Genomic DNA, 17,112 nt, shown 5'->3' on the forward strand with positions numbered 1-17,112 from the left:
TAACTTAGGTACCTGCGGCAGCAGTTTGTCAGTACTAGAGCAACGTGACAAAAGACAGCTCGGTGGCTATTCATGATGAAATATTTAGATAGAAACTTGACTTCAGTTGCTCATTTTTGTGAACAAAATTTCTATCTCAGCTGAATCCTGAGCAATCGGCTGATAACTTGTGGTGAGCAAAACATGCTTCGTGTGTTTTCGTATCGGGTTGATAATCAACTACTCCACGATTTTGAAAAAATTCACCGCGTATTATATTCTAAGCAAAAAATTCAGGATATGTTGAAGTGCTCGGTAGGTAGCTGTGTCAATTGTATGTTTTGGTCTGCTGTAAGCACTGAGGCGATACTATTTTGTGTATCATGAATTTCTTGACGTAGTGACGGAGAAGCTGGATTAGTGTTCCTAATTTTCTTTCTAATTTCTGCCTGGTCGTCAAGACAATCCCACATGTTGTGCAAAAATTCAATCACGCATATTTCTGCGTCGTTTTTTACTGGTCATGTTACAGAGAGAGTATGCATCTTCGTAATAATTTACTGTATAAAAAACCTCCAGCAGCTGGTTCCGGACTCGCGGCTGACGGACTGTGCCGATGCTTTTCCGTGCCTGAAATAAATGAGTTTTTCTGCGGTTCGGTATCTGCGTAGAGCTCCCCAGACCCCATGTTCAGCCTATTGTGCTCGTCCACGCTCTTATCAGCACCGGTGCCTTTTAATGGTACGTTTATACCAAATGTCTGGAAAAAAGAGCTCTTGTAATTCCGGCTATGTTTGGTAACAATGCTATAAGTTTTGTATCTAAAAGTTATCCCGCCGGAATACCTCCTAGCGGATTGGCGTTTCTTAAACCTGCTATTTACAAGCAGAGCATTAAAAACTTTGTCAATGGTGTTCAAATAACTGGAAAACGCTTCCTCCGGACAGGATTGTTTTAACTTCTCAGGCAAACGATCAAAAAAGAGCAGATGATCCAATTGTTAAAGCCATGTGTGAATATGTGGTTGGCCTGAACGTTTGCGGCATTGAATAAATAAATACACTCCACACGACACCGGTAGCCTTTCTACAAAACAGATTGTGTCATCCGTGCGTTCGACCAATAGAAATAATTCCTATAGTGACACAGCCTATACTTACCGCTAAAAAGTGAAGAATACTGCAAGCGATCTCTTCTATGCCATTTCTTTCATTGTCCCTTCAAGTTCGTGCTTTACCGTTGTTACAGCCTATACCCACTGTATCAGTACTCGACGCTTTTTTCGTTTAAAAAGGAATAATTTTGCTCGTACCAGCCGTCGATTGACAGAAACGATTAAGCGAATTCCTCGACTGAGCTGTAAAATTTTGAACTAGGTAATGAAGTGATAGTTTAGGGGAAAGCACAGTAGGCATATTGGCAGAATTCTATTAAAAGATCAGCTGCGTAGTGACTTTGTCAGTGCTCGTTAGCGATATAGAGGTCGTGGACGTAATCTCCTTTTTGTACCAACTGCTACTCTACAGAAGACAGATTTCACTGCCTCAAAAACGTCCAATGTAACTTTTATATTCTTTGGTTTGAGCACAGTTGTCCTTGTAGGCCTACAATGCCTGTGTTATAGCTATAAAAATGGCACATACATCATCCAAATTGTTTGCAGGGGATGGGCCTTTACAATTGTGATACGACGAAGGAAATCATAGTCGTGTGTAGCCGAGGTGTTATAATTCAATGTGCCGATTTGCTTTAGTCAGTGTTGTTAAAGGCCTGAAAGCGGTGGAGGAGAATCGTTACAGCAGTCTCAACTGCGCCAATCAATTTACGGTGTAGCAGGAAGGAATTGTAAGACATGTAAGAGAAGTAAAGCGCCCCGTTGGGCGACTTTCGAACTCGTAATTCATCATTCTAGCAAACATTAGGACAGGGAAAAAGCTAAAGAGGAGACGAAAACACGCTAAACCTAAAGGAGATCATCTCAGAGAATAAGTTTTGCTAGATCTCTGCGAAGTTTTCCCGAGATTTGCGGATTGCCTAAATTGAGAAGATGACACCGGATGGAGGACGCCGTGCTCATATTCTCCGTGCCAAGACAAGCTGTATAGTAGACAGGTTTTTTCGTAAGAAGCGGCACCAGACCAATGTGATGATTGTGGCCCCACAAATGAGGTTTGGGAAGTGTTTTTCAAACGTTCTTGGCTGAACTGTTGAGGGCTTGGTGAAGAGAAAGCCTCCATACGTGCCGTAAGGATAACGTTCAACGACACCTCAGCCAGCCTGAGTTGTGTGGCCTTGCTCCCTGGATGGTACCTTGATGGTAAATATGTCATTTTCTTTAAAAATTTTGGGGCATTAAAAAATGAGCAAGGCGTACGCCACTTAAGTTTTTTAACTTCACCATTGTGCTCGGCAGTATCCAGATACATGATTGTTTTCGTGAAATTTTGTACAGGTCAATAACATTGATGGAACGCAAGTTTAACTTTATGAATTGCAAACATTCCTAAGTATCGCCGCAGATCAGGGCTACGAACATGCCTTTCTCTTTTGTGGTAGTACAGTGAGGTGATAAATTGGTCGCAGTTGGCACAGGACCGGGATAATTTTAGATCTATGGGAGAGGTCTTTGCCCCCAAGTGGGCGTAGACAGGCTGGTGATGAATGCGGTGAAATCGGAGGGTTGGGCGCATTACCTGCATATCTTTCATTTTTCGTATTACCATACTTAGAGACGTTTCGTTGAACGTTGGAGCACATTAAAACTTTTACCGCTGTCTAGGAAACACCATCTGTTCCTCAGATGATTAGGCCGAACAGCTCGGAGTCTCGTTTAGTGTCACAGCAGCTGGTTATTCAGCAACCTGTGCCTGTTTCAGCAGGCCCTCACTTTTGTTTTTCCGGCTTCCTTCAAGTATTTAACCGTCTAACGCAATTTTAGTAGCACTATAGCCTCTGCTGGCCACAGCTTAAGCATAGCAGGAGGGGAGGGTGACTGATTATTTGCAGCTGTAATGTCCTCTGCACAATACATCGGTCCTCGCTTCAACGAGTACTCCCGCCTGAGTTCTTTGGGGAATACTTTGTTCGCTTTATTTGATAATTTGATAATTTTATTTCCTATCAATTTAGGGAAGTTTGGTTATTATAATTATAAGTGTTATCAAAATAAAAATTAAAATTGCCAAATACCAATTAGTAATTGTAGTTATAATCATCACTTTTAATTACTTAATATTTATTACAATTATTAACCATTATTACAATCGTTACTTACAATTATTTAACTATATGTATTAATAATATTATACATTTCCTACTGAATAATAATTATTATTCCTATTATTGTTATTCGTAACAGTTTCAAATTACAGCAGTTAAGCTGCTCACACGGTGGATGTGATACCTCGTACCGGATACCCTCTTCGTGGATGGAACTGCGGGCCGTCTTTAACTAGTTTTTCTGCAAGGTAGGGTGCTTTCCAGTCAAACACGACGTGCGCTTTTGTGAGAAAGGTTAAATCATTGGTTATAAATGGGAGTTTCCTGCCACTAGTTCAGAAACAACACAAACCAAAAGGTAAATTTGATTTGTATCTTACACAGTGAGAAAGTATAGGTACAGTACGTGCGGAGTTACGTTATTATCGTCCGATTCGGCAAGTTTTCTTATGGGCAATGCTATCATTTTAATATCACCTTTACTCGCCCTGTACACCCTCGGATCCAAGCCGAATGTCGTGCTTGCTACATTCGGTTGCTTTAAGTGACATTAGATTAGTTGTGTGACACAGGTATGAGCTGTGTGCGCGGTACCAGTCTTTGCTATACTCACCCTACCTCCTCAATGTGAGCTTTTGGCATGTTTAGAGTATATACGCGAATATATTATCATAACGTACTTTTACCTCCACAGAAACTTCATGCAGGACGTTTGTGGCATTGTTATGTCATTTGAAGTAATTTTGAGTGGACTGTATAAACCACATCTTGCCTGTTTGGAAAGGCAACAAGTTTAAGTAGCTTTGCACTCTTAACGAGAAAACTGGTCGTAAATCCTGGGAGTGTCTGCGGTGTTCGGACGAAAAGCAGGAATTGTATTTTCGCCTTCTACGTTACCTTGTGTGAGATATCTCTATACTGGAACGTTAGGCGCTCAACCAGTTTAAACGTTAAGCCAGAAACGTCAAACATATTATTATAGAGATGACATCCCTATGCACGTTTCTAAAACAGGCAGACTGACCTCCATATTATTTTTCAGTGTACGTCTGGGTTCTTAATGTTAGAGCTTCTATTGTCATTCCAGTACGTGGAACTGAACGTGTAGAGGCTTATTTTGTCAAACAGCGTAGCTGCAGTTCTCACTGAATCCGTCCTTGTCAAAATAGGGATCAGAGAGCCATTGATACTGTCATTTTGTAGAAATAAAACAGTTTTTTTGACGAGCACTGGTTTACCCTTTTGTTAAACGTACCGTGCTTTAACACAAACATTCACTGTCACCCCAATTCCGTAGCTTGGAAACGCTCATCTAGCTTCCTTCGAAAGTAAACCTTACTGTGGGTAATAATTTAGTCTGCTTGTTAGTTATACACTTACTACAAATAAGGTTACTTCCGACGCCGTGCTTGACATAAGAAATTGGTGCAATATGCCGAAGCACTGAAGTTTTCGATTTCTAGATGGGCTGAAAGAAGGACCAAACTAGTATATGTTATTTGCTCGAGGAATCCGAAAACGCTGGCACAAATCTACGCAAAGAACAAATAGGAATGAGTATAATTCGTTGCTCGTCAGCATTATTGAATAAAGAACTCGTTGGGGATGTGCAAAAAGGTTATCGGACACAAAGTCGACATATTCTGCGCAGCGAAGCTATATTAGATAAATAACACACTGTTTCAGCGCCAGTGCTTCAGCACCAGCGCCAAAGAAGGATGCTTCGTCGGTATTACGAATGGGCTTATTCTGAGAAGGCGGTTGCATAGAAGAGTAATTTTTAAAAAGTGAATGATAAGGCAAAGTTAAACAGCGGGCCGCTGCACTTCTGAATCAGCACCACTTGGAAAAACATTCGACGCACGTGAAGTTCAATTTCAACGTTTTTCAGGTGTTCTTTGCTACCAAAACGCATAAAGAAGACATGCAATTGCGTGCTATAGTGTAGTGTCTGAGAAAAAGACAAGGCCTTGGTACTTGTCAGCGTACTTGCAGAACTTCTATTCTTTGTAGTTGGAGGCCCCGCTCGGAATGTCATGCTCCGTAAACGTAGTGAAATTGTGCACAATAATCCGTGCACTTGTAAACTATTCAATGTGTACGTGGATGGTATCTTTTACATCCATATCACACGGCAATCCTTCGGCAACCGTCAATACATGCATCACAAAATATAAAGATCAGTTAAAACTCGTACAGCCGTGAGGTGTGCGAGTAAAGTGCTTCATATTTTCTGCTTTTACCTTACTTCCAGCCCTATCGGGTGGCGCAATCATTTGTACATGCAGAAACGTCGATTATGCATAGGTTACAAGGTATCACTGGTATTGAGTAGCATCTTTCTAACTAAGGTTGACAGAGATGTCGAAAGTAAATTACACGGGATGATTTTCCGATTTTGACGGAACCGTGTCATGTCCTTAGCAGGCTGCCTGGTGTACTCACTGTCTGCAGCTAGTGTGGCCAAGGGCTTAAGTTCACATTGAGTGCAAAAAAAACAAAACAAATGGAAGGGTTCTATTTACAACACGTGATTTTCAGAGGAGCTCTAACAAAGCCGAGCGCTGGCACCTGGCTTAGGTCACAGTAATATTTTGAGGCAGTCATAACAGGCTTGAAAATGCGATTCATGCAATTTGTGTATCACGGGAGTGACATAACAACAATGGAAGAACGCGCGAAAGATCCGCAGGAAGGGCGCCTCCCATTTTTAAGAGCATTTTTTTGCTCCACTGTTGCACCGGTGACCCACTGGCGTTAAACAGGTATTAAAGTAGTTGAATTTTTTAAGTGCGAATGCACTTCTTAAGCGACCCTGAATCACGCGTCCACCGCCGTCCGTCCGTCCGCACCACATAGGGCGATTGGCCAAGAAGAGTTCCAAATTTCTTTAGCACATACCCACTTAGGGCGATTGGCCAAGAATTGGGCGTGAGAAGGGCTAATGCACCCGCTTAAAGGAGTACTGACACGAAATTTCAAAGCTGAGATCCGCTCTAGCAAGCAAGTACAACGACAACACAAATAGGTGTCTGTGAATAAATGCATCTTTCTTTCTTTGTAGTTGTGTGTGTGTGTGTGGGATCTCTCTTTCGCGAACATTACCGAACCGCGCAAATTCAACTCCTGCATTCGCACTTTCACATTCTTCCCCTCGGGGAAATGCGGGGAAATTTTCTGCTTTCGTTTCATGAATGTGTAATTAATTACAAATGTAATTCTTCTTACGGAACTTGAAGGCTTTCTCTCGGAATTTTTCCGCCTTAAGAGGGAGTTTCTACCGTAAGTCGAGTAGGTGGCACTGCATGTAACTACGTGGAAATACCAAACAAGCGAAGAAAGAAAAGCGCGGATGGAAGCGCGACATTTTTAAAATATTTTGTGCTATATATAAACCCTTCACTTTCCCGAACAAAAGAAGCTCTTTGTGTACGTAACAACGCCTTTGATGACCCCTCAAGAACTTCAGCGTCGTGTCAAGACGACGTACACCACTACTAGAGACAACGCAGTCCTACTGCGTTGTTTCCAACAACACATTATGCAATGGATTTCTACTCGTGATTTAATACATATGTTTGTTTGATCAATTGTGGGGGTTTACCGCGCCGACGCTTTACAGGCAATGAGGCGCGCCGTAGTAGAGATCTCCGCATTAATTTTGACAACCTCGGGATGTTTAAAGTGCGCTGAAAACTCGAACACACGAGAGTTTTTCCTTTTCGCCTTCATTGCCTTTGTTTCCAAAATGAGACACTTTATGTTGCAGCAATCCGCCCCAGTGGCAACAACATTTCGCAAATCAATCACGACGAGATCAGGCACTGCGTCCTCATGATGGGTTTCCGTTTTGTGTAAGATTTTGTTTTATTTTGTCTTAGCACCAGAGCTCTATAAGCTTGAGCTTGGTAGGTTAGCTTTATCAAAAAAAAAACAAGAGAAAAACTCCCCCGGCGCGAACTTCGCGCAGTGGCGTTAGCAAACAATAAAAACACTCTAAGAAGACGAGGAGTGCTGGGCACTCTGTCTAGGAGTAAAAACTTTTGTCCCATATTTCACTCCCTTTGGCAGCATTGGGCGACTCTTCCGAGGAGTAGCGCGTGGCGGCCAAACGAGAGGCGAAACACTCCTCGTGGGATTTACTTGCTGCTGTCGAAGCGGAGTACTTGAACCCTGTGTGGGAATTGATATGCCATGTACAAGGCAGCGTTCCGTCACTCCCTTTAGGCGTGAATAAGCTCTATTGGCTTCGGCGTTCCCGGATACTGCAGACGGGTACTACTACTCTCTCTTGTAAAGCATCTCGTTACGCCTCTAGAGCGTTCTGCTATTCCCCGCGACACAGCGTGTTTTCGCTCCGCCTGCTAGCCTGCTACTAGCCCCCCCACCCCCCCCCCCCCCTTCCATCCCTACGATGGTACTATAGGCAGTTACAAGCAAACAAAACAGGACAAGCCATTTTGAAACATGGGAAGAAAAAACAAGGTCAGACTTTATTTTTCAAAAAAATACCACAACAATCGGTTCATTCTGCAATTTCACACAAAAGGCAATTTATTTTGAATTAAAATATCACAGCATAAAAACGGTTCTTACTCATCATGCACACAGGAGACGTAACGCCTATTGAGGATACATCCAAGAAAAATTCACAAATAAAAATGCAGCAAAGCAATTGATAACACTGAAATAAAAACATTAAATTAAGACAATAAAAATGACATTAACACCCACAAACAAAAAGGTACTGGCATTAGCACAAAAACGTCAGTAGAAATACAGCAGTGGGAAAATAGTTAACAGTATTAACAAAAACAAAGCGGCCTAAGTACATCAGTGAGTGCTTCACATGGACTGGAAAGCCAGCTCTTATTTAGGACACATCAAAAACATCTACAAATAAATTTTGCGAAACAAAATTCTTGGACTAAAACTATTCAGCGTGGATTACTATTAGCGCATTACAAGGTGCAATCAACACAAAGATACAAAGCCACTCACGCGGGAACTTTGCAACAGATATATGTTGGTGGGACAATAGGAAACCACCGGAAACATTCCCACTGGGTTTTTTAGGCGGGTGGTTCTCAAATGAGGATGCGCTAGTAAGATTTAAAAAAGGCATAACTTGGTATTAAAAACAAACACGTTCGAGCTGAATGCTTCACAATGTTGGTGGCGGCCTTCAGAACAGTACCGACCAGGGCACCGTGCTTGAGCCGAAGTAACGTCTACAGAAGCAAGAAGGTGCGCTTCCCCTTTGAAAACACAGACAGCAGCGATGGGAACTCATCCACGATGTCCAAGGATGTGAGGAGAAGTATCTTGAATGCGACGGCCACTCCTGCTGACGCCTCGGGGATCTCGTTCTCTCTCAGGAAAAAAAAAATCTTCGGGCAAATACCGTCTTCCCGTGGTTTCTACATAGGAAGAAAGAGGGGGACAGCAAAGATACGTTCTACAATGAAAAAAAAAAAATTACGAGTTTGACGACGTGATAGATTAGTTTTTGCTCCGAGAGAACGCATTGAACCCGTATTGGAATGCAATACTGCTTGGCGCAGTCACAAGTCTACATGCGAATGTGCGGTGACCTTGGATGCAGCCACGCTTTGTGCCACTTGGCCAATGTCATTTCAGACAGCGCGCCCTACAGCTGTCTGCCTACGCAATGCGCCCCAAACCCATTAGTGCTTACGTGTCCGTAGCTTCTATTGTTTACCCCGCTATCGTTCCCGGTATAAAAACATTTAACAAAATTTAAGTAAAGAGAACTCTTTTTGTTTCCCCGATTAATTTGCATAGGATTTTGCCCTCAGCCGACTGCAACGTACGGCCCATTATACGTTCACAAGTACAGCGTGTAAAAGTTGCTATGGGTCATATAGCTACTGTTTTCTTCATTCTCGAGTAGGCTTCGTTGCATGCACGCTGCAGATCGCAACATCTGATGAGAACCAATAGGCTCGTTATTGAACGATCAGAACGCCCGAACATTAAACCACACGCAGCGACGGCGACAACCGACGCGAAAAAAGTACCGTAATGGGTACAACAAACACTATGGGCGACAGCGACAAACGAAAAAAAAAAAATAATGCATTGCTGCCAATGCCATTCGTCGTCGTTGCTGCCGCTCGCTCGTGGGCTGCTTCTGGCCGGTATAAGCTCGCGACGGCGACGGCCCGTCGCCTGCCGCAGTTGCCGCCGTCAGCGGCCTGTGTAAAAAAATTTTGTCTGTGTCGCCCACAATACCTGTTTGCCGTACCCAATGAGTGAGTTTTCTCGCGTCGCTCATCGGCTTAGACGCATGTAGTTACCCCTTAACAGTGCGGGGCGTACGCCCCGAAAAGTCCCATCTCCGGCCATCCTGCCCTCAATCAAAACGCAAAAAACCTAAACCCTGTCAGGACAGCATTTCAGTCTGCTGCTGCACGCGCGGCGGTCACTAAAATTATTGTAATTTTAGTGACTGCCACGCGCTAGACGCGCTCTTATCACTCAGCCTATTGTACAAAATTCTTTGGAGCCGCGCAGGTAGCCACAGCTACTGCACGGCAGCCACTCTAACCCTAGCCGCCGAGCTAAGAGTACAAATCAAAACGCAAAAAACCTGTCTGGACAGGATTTCAGTCTGCTGCAGTACTCGCGGCGGTAACTAAAATCATTGTAACTTTAGTGACTTCTACGCGCTAGACGCGCTCCTATCACTCAGCCTATTGTACGAAATTCTTTGGAGCCGCGCAGGTAGCCACAGCTACTGCACGGCAGCCACTCTAACCCTAGCCGCCGAGTTAAGAATACAGGGTATCGCTGCGACTACTCGCGCGACCGTGCTTCTTACCTGCGAAAACTTTCGGCTAGGATACCAACACTTCACGAATCAAAGGGATTGAAACGGTGCAAGACTCGACGCTGTTTGAACACGGGTACAAAAGCCGCCCTTCAAATCTAAGCAACGGTCAAAATGAGTGACGAAAACTTTAGGGTTAGCCGCTTCCGCGGACCGAAGCTAGACAGCAACTCTCCTTCGCTAAATACACAAGATAAGAATACCAGGTTAACTAATGGCTTACCTCCACTTCCCGCCAGCATTTCTTCGTCCGGTAGATAAATCCATGGTCGTCATCCCAAGATCCCAAGCTTAAGGCGCGAAGCCTGCAAAGGCAGCGACTGCACACCGGCTGGCCCGGCGGCTTGCGCGCGCATTGCTACACAGTGCATATAGTTCCGGTATCGGCCTCTGCGCCGCCGCAGCTGTGATGTCCGTCCGAAATAAAAACTAGTTCCATGCATGCACGCACGCACGAACGAACTAATATACGGCTTGCTTACGTGTTCGTGATCTAACGCTGACGCACAGGCATGCAAGCAGTTAGCGAGCGCGCGTCACACTGCGTTCAAGCAAGTATGACGATAAGGGCAGGTCAAACTTCGCATGTTGAGCAAGCCGTCTCCGAAGCTTCGGATAATTCTCGTGCCGAGAATGCTGGCGCCAAGAAGGCGAAAACGAAAACAGACACCGAGGGGCCAAGCCCGGAGCACGAAACACCTGAAACCGCCACCGTCGCAGCGAACGCGGCCGGATGTTTATACCAACGAGTGAGAGCTTTGGAGTCTTGCCTGGGGCGTGTCACGTGTGTGTGCTGTTCGCCGAAGAGAGTCGCCCCACGCCTGCGCACCGCGTGAGACGTTTTCTCCCCGTGCTCTTCTGTCCTGATCCACTGTAACGTCAGTTTTCTCAATAATTTTTAATAAGATACCTTTAATTCTCAAAACCTAGTTTCTCCTATTCGATGCGAGCAAGCGTCGTACTGTGTTCAAGCAAGCACGACGATAAGGGCAGGTCGAACTTCCCATGTTGGATGAAGCGTCTGTTTTAAAGTCCACTTCGTGCGTAGCACATGGTTTACAAAGCGCAGCCCTGTGTTCCGCGCTGGCGGGACATCACGGTCTGCCGCGATCAGTCGTCGCTCGCTCGCCCGGTTCTTGCGGGTGCACCGCCTGTGTCGGTTTTCACCTTAGACACGAGATCGCGTGGCGGAAATCCGCCGTGGTAGTACGCCGTATCTTCGTCGGGCTGAGCTACGGAGACGCGGCGTCCACCGCCGCGCCGCCGCCGCTGGGATGCCCTCAGTGTAATCGGCGTAATCGCTGAAATCGGCGCGCATTATTCTTTCCTCCGTGGTGCGCACCTTTTATAATGCATAGTCTGACAACTTTTTAAATGTCGATAACTAAGCCATTACAGAGGAAAAAACAAAACAAAGAAACAAAACCAAATCGAGACATGCGTTTTTTTAGTTTTGTTAAGCTTGCTCCATTCATGTCACTGAACGCTGCGAGCAATCGTTACATGAATTCATATTCTTGCACGTTTAGAATGCGCGGCGGAAGTACTCGGGCGCTTTTTACACAACTGCTTTATATAATATATACGTATGCAAATAAATCATCGCTGATGAGTTGGTGTGCGTAAATGGTAGGAGTGCCTCTCCATGCTTACTCCCGCACTAGACAAGAATGAAATTGCAATTTTACTCTTCGTACTGGAGAGAGGAGACGATGTGCAGCTTTACTCTTCACTGGTGCGGGAGCGGAACTGGGGCTGCACACCGCCGCGCACGAGAAGAGTACGCTGTCAGTTTTGCTCTTCCTCCTCATGGGAGCGAACATTACATCCAACTCCCCGCAGCTTTCGAGGGGAGCGCGCCAACGCTTGCAGGAGTACAATGACTGTTGGACTCTTCAACTACTCCCCCGATTTCTTAGAGTGAAGTGCACGTGAGCGCGGGCCCTGTGACGGGCTCTTGGCGTCCTGCAGGCTTGCGCGTAGGCTGACGCCTTGAGAGGAGCTCCCACCTTCGTCGTCGTCGTCTTCGGGATGGAGGACCCATCACGCGCCGGTTGCTACAGGGTTAACCCCCCCCCCCCCCCTTCCCCCGTAGAGCCGGAGGCCGTTGTGTTGTCCACGTGGCGTTTTTGGACGGTTGAGCTTCTTGTGGATACCGCAGTGGGGTCGTTGAGACGGGGAAGCTCTGGGAGGGTGAGATGGAGGCGAAGTAAGCGAGCTTTACTCGGTCAGCGGTGACGACGTCTTGGCGGCCGTTAGTGTCGAGTATGACAGTCTTGGGTTACCGCTCTCCGCACAAGGATTGTGCATCGGCTTGCTTTTGTTTTCTTTTTCCTCTCTCCTGGGACCCGGTGTGAGTGTAAGAAAAAGCTAGGTCGATCCCCCCTCTGCTGCTTCTCCAGCCTTGCGCCACTAGGCCGATCTGTCCCAATTTTTTGTTTGCTCATTTTTGCTTTGTGCCGATCTCTCTTTCTTTCTCTCCCTTTGCACAACACTCTCGCATGGAACACCCATCACAGTACAAAAAAGTGAATTCAATCTTTTCATTTCCCTCTTCCCTTCACCCCCGCCCCAACTCCTGCGCTAACACGTCGGCTCCCTTATTCTGCTCGAGTGACACGAGGTAACGTTAGAGCATGCTCACCTCCTTCCTTTTTTATATAAAGTGATACTCTTGCCTCCATCTAATAATTATCATCGCGGCCACCCTCTACACGCTCGTTTACCCAGCGCACAGGGTACCAGGACACAGCATAAAATGATCAGGTTGACCTCTATCTGTTTTTTATCCCTTCATTAATTTGTTTCCTCTGCTCACCCTTCTCTCGCTAGGCTCCAAGCTGTCTGTGGGAAAACGGTGAAAGTGCATAGAACCCATCGAACCAGGTAAATATCGTTTCATGATATTAGTCATTTCACTCCAGATATGTCACGTTTTGCTACGAAAGGTAACACATGCAAGTCCTTATGGAGAACTACTGAGAATGTTGAGTGTATATATTTAGTATGTCAAACAATGCAACCCGAACACAGTGAAATTTTGTTGATACGTTTTTCACGGTAACCGGAAAGTGAAAAGTATTATGCGAAGCAAAGAGGTTAAAAAAGGAGTAAAACATGCATACTCTTTCGGAAACCCATTTTTATTGAGCAACACTCCATTAGCTGGCTAATTTGGCTGCACTCTTTTCTTTTCAACGTACCGGAGTAAATTATTCTTAAATATGAAAAAAGCAGCTGCCAATATTTTTCGCTTTCCCTGGAAGGGTGTAGTACAACAATCCATGTCGCGCCTTAAATAAGTGAAGCCAGCCGCCAGATGCTTGGAACTTTTTAATGCCGGAGGGGAGCGATGTCAACTTTCCCACGTAAGACTGAGCGTCGAGATTAACTCCTGCCGCTCTGACTTGCTTGACCCATGTACGCAGGGTGTTTTCGATTTGCAGATAGTTCCGCACCAAGCGTTTGGTTCAGACCGGGCCGAAAACGTAGAGCTTTTTTTGAAGCTTCTCTTTCTGACCGATAATAGTGTTGAGCGTTGCACTAGAAAACGGAGCTAACGTTCCAAGTCCGTGCCCTCCCTGTTCGGGTTCTCTTCGACTTTGCGTACAATTTCTACTTTTTTTAAAAACTGAGCGCCTTTCATCTCTTCGACGTGATCACAACCCTCCCGCACCACCGCACAAAGCATCAAGGCTACCAGAGGAGGACAAACAACAGCCTCAGAACCAGAGCAGCAGCATCGAACACAGAAACTAGGTAGAAAGACAACACGGAGCAGCGCGGGAAGTACGGAGTATGGCGTGAAGTCGGCAATAGGAGTCGCGCCTGTCGAAAGCATTGCGCCCCCGCACGGGGAACCTTCAGTATTCATGATGAGAGTGAGCAGCGACACCACAGACCCCGAGCTCCCACACATAAGCTGTGTCCAACCGTGGCGAGATCTTGAAAGGTGAAAGGTAGAAGCCGCAAGCGGTGGCCGTCTGAGCCTTAGTCAGGCTCCGGCCAATGGGATCCCTGCGTGTCTACCAGGCAGGGAGCTCCGGGACCTCTTTGACTACAAAGGTAACGTCAAAGGAGATAGTACCCCTGTTTCCTGCTCATACTATGGCGCATGGTATTTTAAAAAACCCTTTCCAAACTGATCGGGTCCTGAAAAGGGTCCGCACCGATGCAACTAAGTTACTGTCCAACAGCCCAATATTTTGTACACCAGAGAATTTTCCCCAATTCGTCGTGATTCCCTCTCTGGAAGATGAAATTGCACTCGCAAACAGCTCCGTGTTCAAAGTGGCACGATCTCTTGAATCTATTGTTGGTAGTAATTATAAGGCAAAGAAACTGTCATCAGGGTCATCAAAGAAACTGTGATCAAAGAAACTGTCATTTGTAGAAGTATACCCCAAGAACCAGTCAGACAAGCTTGTAAACCAGACTGACAGTGTGACCTCAAAGTAGGTGACTCAGCGCACCGCACCCTGAACTCTTCTCAGGGGGTAATCTCTGAAGTAGAACTTTTTAATGAAACAGAGCAAGATCTTCTTGAAGGCGTCCGTGATCAAGGTGTAAGAGCTGTAAATGAGACGCGATGGCAAAGAAATCAATACTAAACGTGTTGTACTAACCTTTGACAGAAACTCGCTTGCTGAAACCATCAATGCTCCTTTCCTTCGCTGTCAGGTTCGCCCTTACATTCCAAACCCTGGTAGATGCTTCAAGCGTCAGCGTTATGTGCATGGTACCACCACATGCAGAGGTAGGCTGACATGCGGAAAATGAGATCAGCATGACCACCCAACCGAAAATTGTCCAAGCAACACATTCAAATGCGCACACTGCGGAAATCCCCACGCAAACCCCCACGGAAACCCCCACGGAAATCACCGGTCTTGTGACGTCTTCAAAAACGAAAAGCAAATCATACACTTGAAAGTCACCGAAAACATTACTTTTGCCAAAGCGCGCAAAAAGCACGCTATGTTCTCGTCTAGAGCATATGCAGGCGCAGCTCACAAGGGGACGGAGCGGCGTCTTGTCTCGGCAGCGACCCAGTACTGCGGCGCAGACACGGTACTGCTCCCGCCGCCCTCTTGGTTGCCCCAAAAAGCCCAGGACACTGCTCCGCCGGTTGGGGAACCACCGGTGGTAGTGGCGTCAACCAGCACTGCTGTGAGAGAATCTGCACGCCGCAGTCCTGTTCCGCTGGCCCCTGAAAGCCTCACGGGCAAGGATGTAGGAGTCGCTGGCTCTTCTGCGAACGCTGCGCTGCTGCAGCCTTCTGTGGCACGCACATCCAGCACTCCCGGGGGTGCGCGGGTTAAGGAGCCTGACCCGTCAGCTACTCCTTTGCCATCAGATCAAGAAATGGATGTGACGCAGGCCTCGCCGGCTTCACAAACGTACAAAGAAAGGCGCCATTTTCTTGAGCGCCAGAAAAAGCCACCTCCAAGACTTCAACCACCCAAAAACAAATGATACTACAGAAACGCAACACACTAAACTTCCTCTTCTAGTAAATAAAATATGAAAGAAAGCCTAATTCACTGGAATTGTAGGGGCCTAATCAAAAATCTTGACGACATATATAAAATTCTTACAGAGTACCAGCCAAGCATATTATGTCTTCAAGACACACATTTGAATAGCCAACAATATAGCTTTCTTAGGCAATACACTATCTTTCGAAAATACCGAGCCGGCTGCACTCATTCATCAGGTGGTGTAGCTTTAGTTGTAAGAAGTCGGTTGCCTGCCAAAAACTAAACCTACAAACTAATCTAGGAGCTGTAGCGATGAGGGCCATTATTTTTGGTAGGCTAACAACTATATGCTCAACATACATTGCCCCCGACTATCACCTTACAACAACAAATTTTGAAGGTGTAATAGATCTACTCCCGGCACCATTTTTATTAGCAGGGGATTTGAATGCTCACCACCCACTCTGGGGTTCCGCATGGGCGGACCCCCGAGGGCGACTCCTAGAAAAATTTTTGTCCTCGGGCACTTGTCTGTTCAATAAGAGCCAAGCATCATTTTTTCAGTGCAACACACAATACATTTCCTTCTATTGAAATAACGCTTGGGTCTGCCACTCTAGTTGAATGGAGTTGAATGTAACCCTGCAATTTCAACCATCTCAACAGGGTTTAAAGAAGAGGGACCAAACTGGAAGAAGTGTAAAGAATTATCTGAGTTTTCTTACACATCCACACAGGATGTGACATTGACCAAGCCACAGACATTATTACTGCACATATTATTGATGCCGCCCATTCCTCAATTCCGCGAGCTTCAATGAGCACAAAAAACAGGCCCAGAGCATGGTGGAACGATGAGTGTAGGACTGCACGCAAAGAACAAAATAAATCTTGGGGAACCGTCAGAAGATATCCAACAGTTGAAAACCTCATCGCATTTAAACAAGGAAAAGCCAAAGGGAGACGAATTCGATGTGCTGCGAAAACGGAGAGCTGGAGAACATTCCTGACCTCTATGAAGTCATTAACTAATACATAAAAGGTATGGAAAAGAATAAGAGCACTTCAGGGTAAGAGCATGACCACTCTCCCACTAATTAGCACAATAGGTTACACACTGGAGGATCAGGCCAACGCCCTGGGAAAGCATTTTGAACATATCTCCAGCCCTACCCACTGTTCAACAGAATTCCTCCACCATAAAAACATTGCAGAACGTAAACCTCTTCACAAAAAGAAAACATCACGCGACGATTATAATTCTTCACTTACAAAACAGGAATTTCGCATTGCTATTTTATCATGTAGGAAAACAGCTTCATGGTCAGACAACATAGCATACGAGATGATAAAACATTTACAACTAGACACGCTTAAAGCAATTCTTCACCTTTTAACTTGATATGGCAAACATGACGACTGCCAAAAACATGGAAAGAGGCAATGGTATTCCTGTGCTGAGGCAAGGGAGAGACCCAGGTCTACCTAGCAGCTACAGGCCAATAGCCCTTAAAAGCTGCTTGTGTAATATGCTAGACGAGATGATAAACCGGCGGTTACTGAATGCAGCCTGTCTTTCAG

The sequence above is a fragment of the Haemaphysalis longicornis genome, unplaced genomic scaffold, assembly GCF_048455015.1.
Source record: "Haemaphysalis longicornis isolate Haplotype H1 unplaced genomic scaffold, Haemaphysalis longicornis Haplotype H1 scaffold_7, whole genome shotgun sequence".
Taxonomy (NCBI): domain Eukaryota; kingdom Metazoa; phylum Arthropoda; class Arachnida; order Ixodida; family Ixodidae; genus Haemaphysalis; species Haemaphysalis longicornis.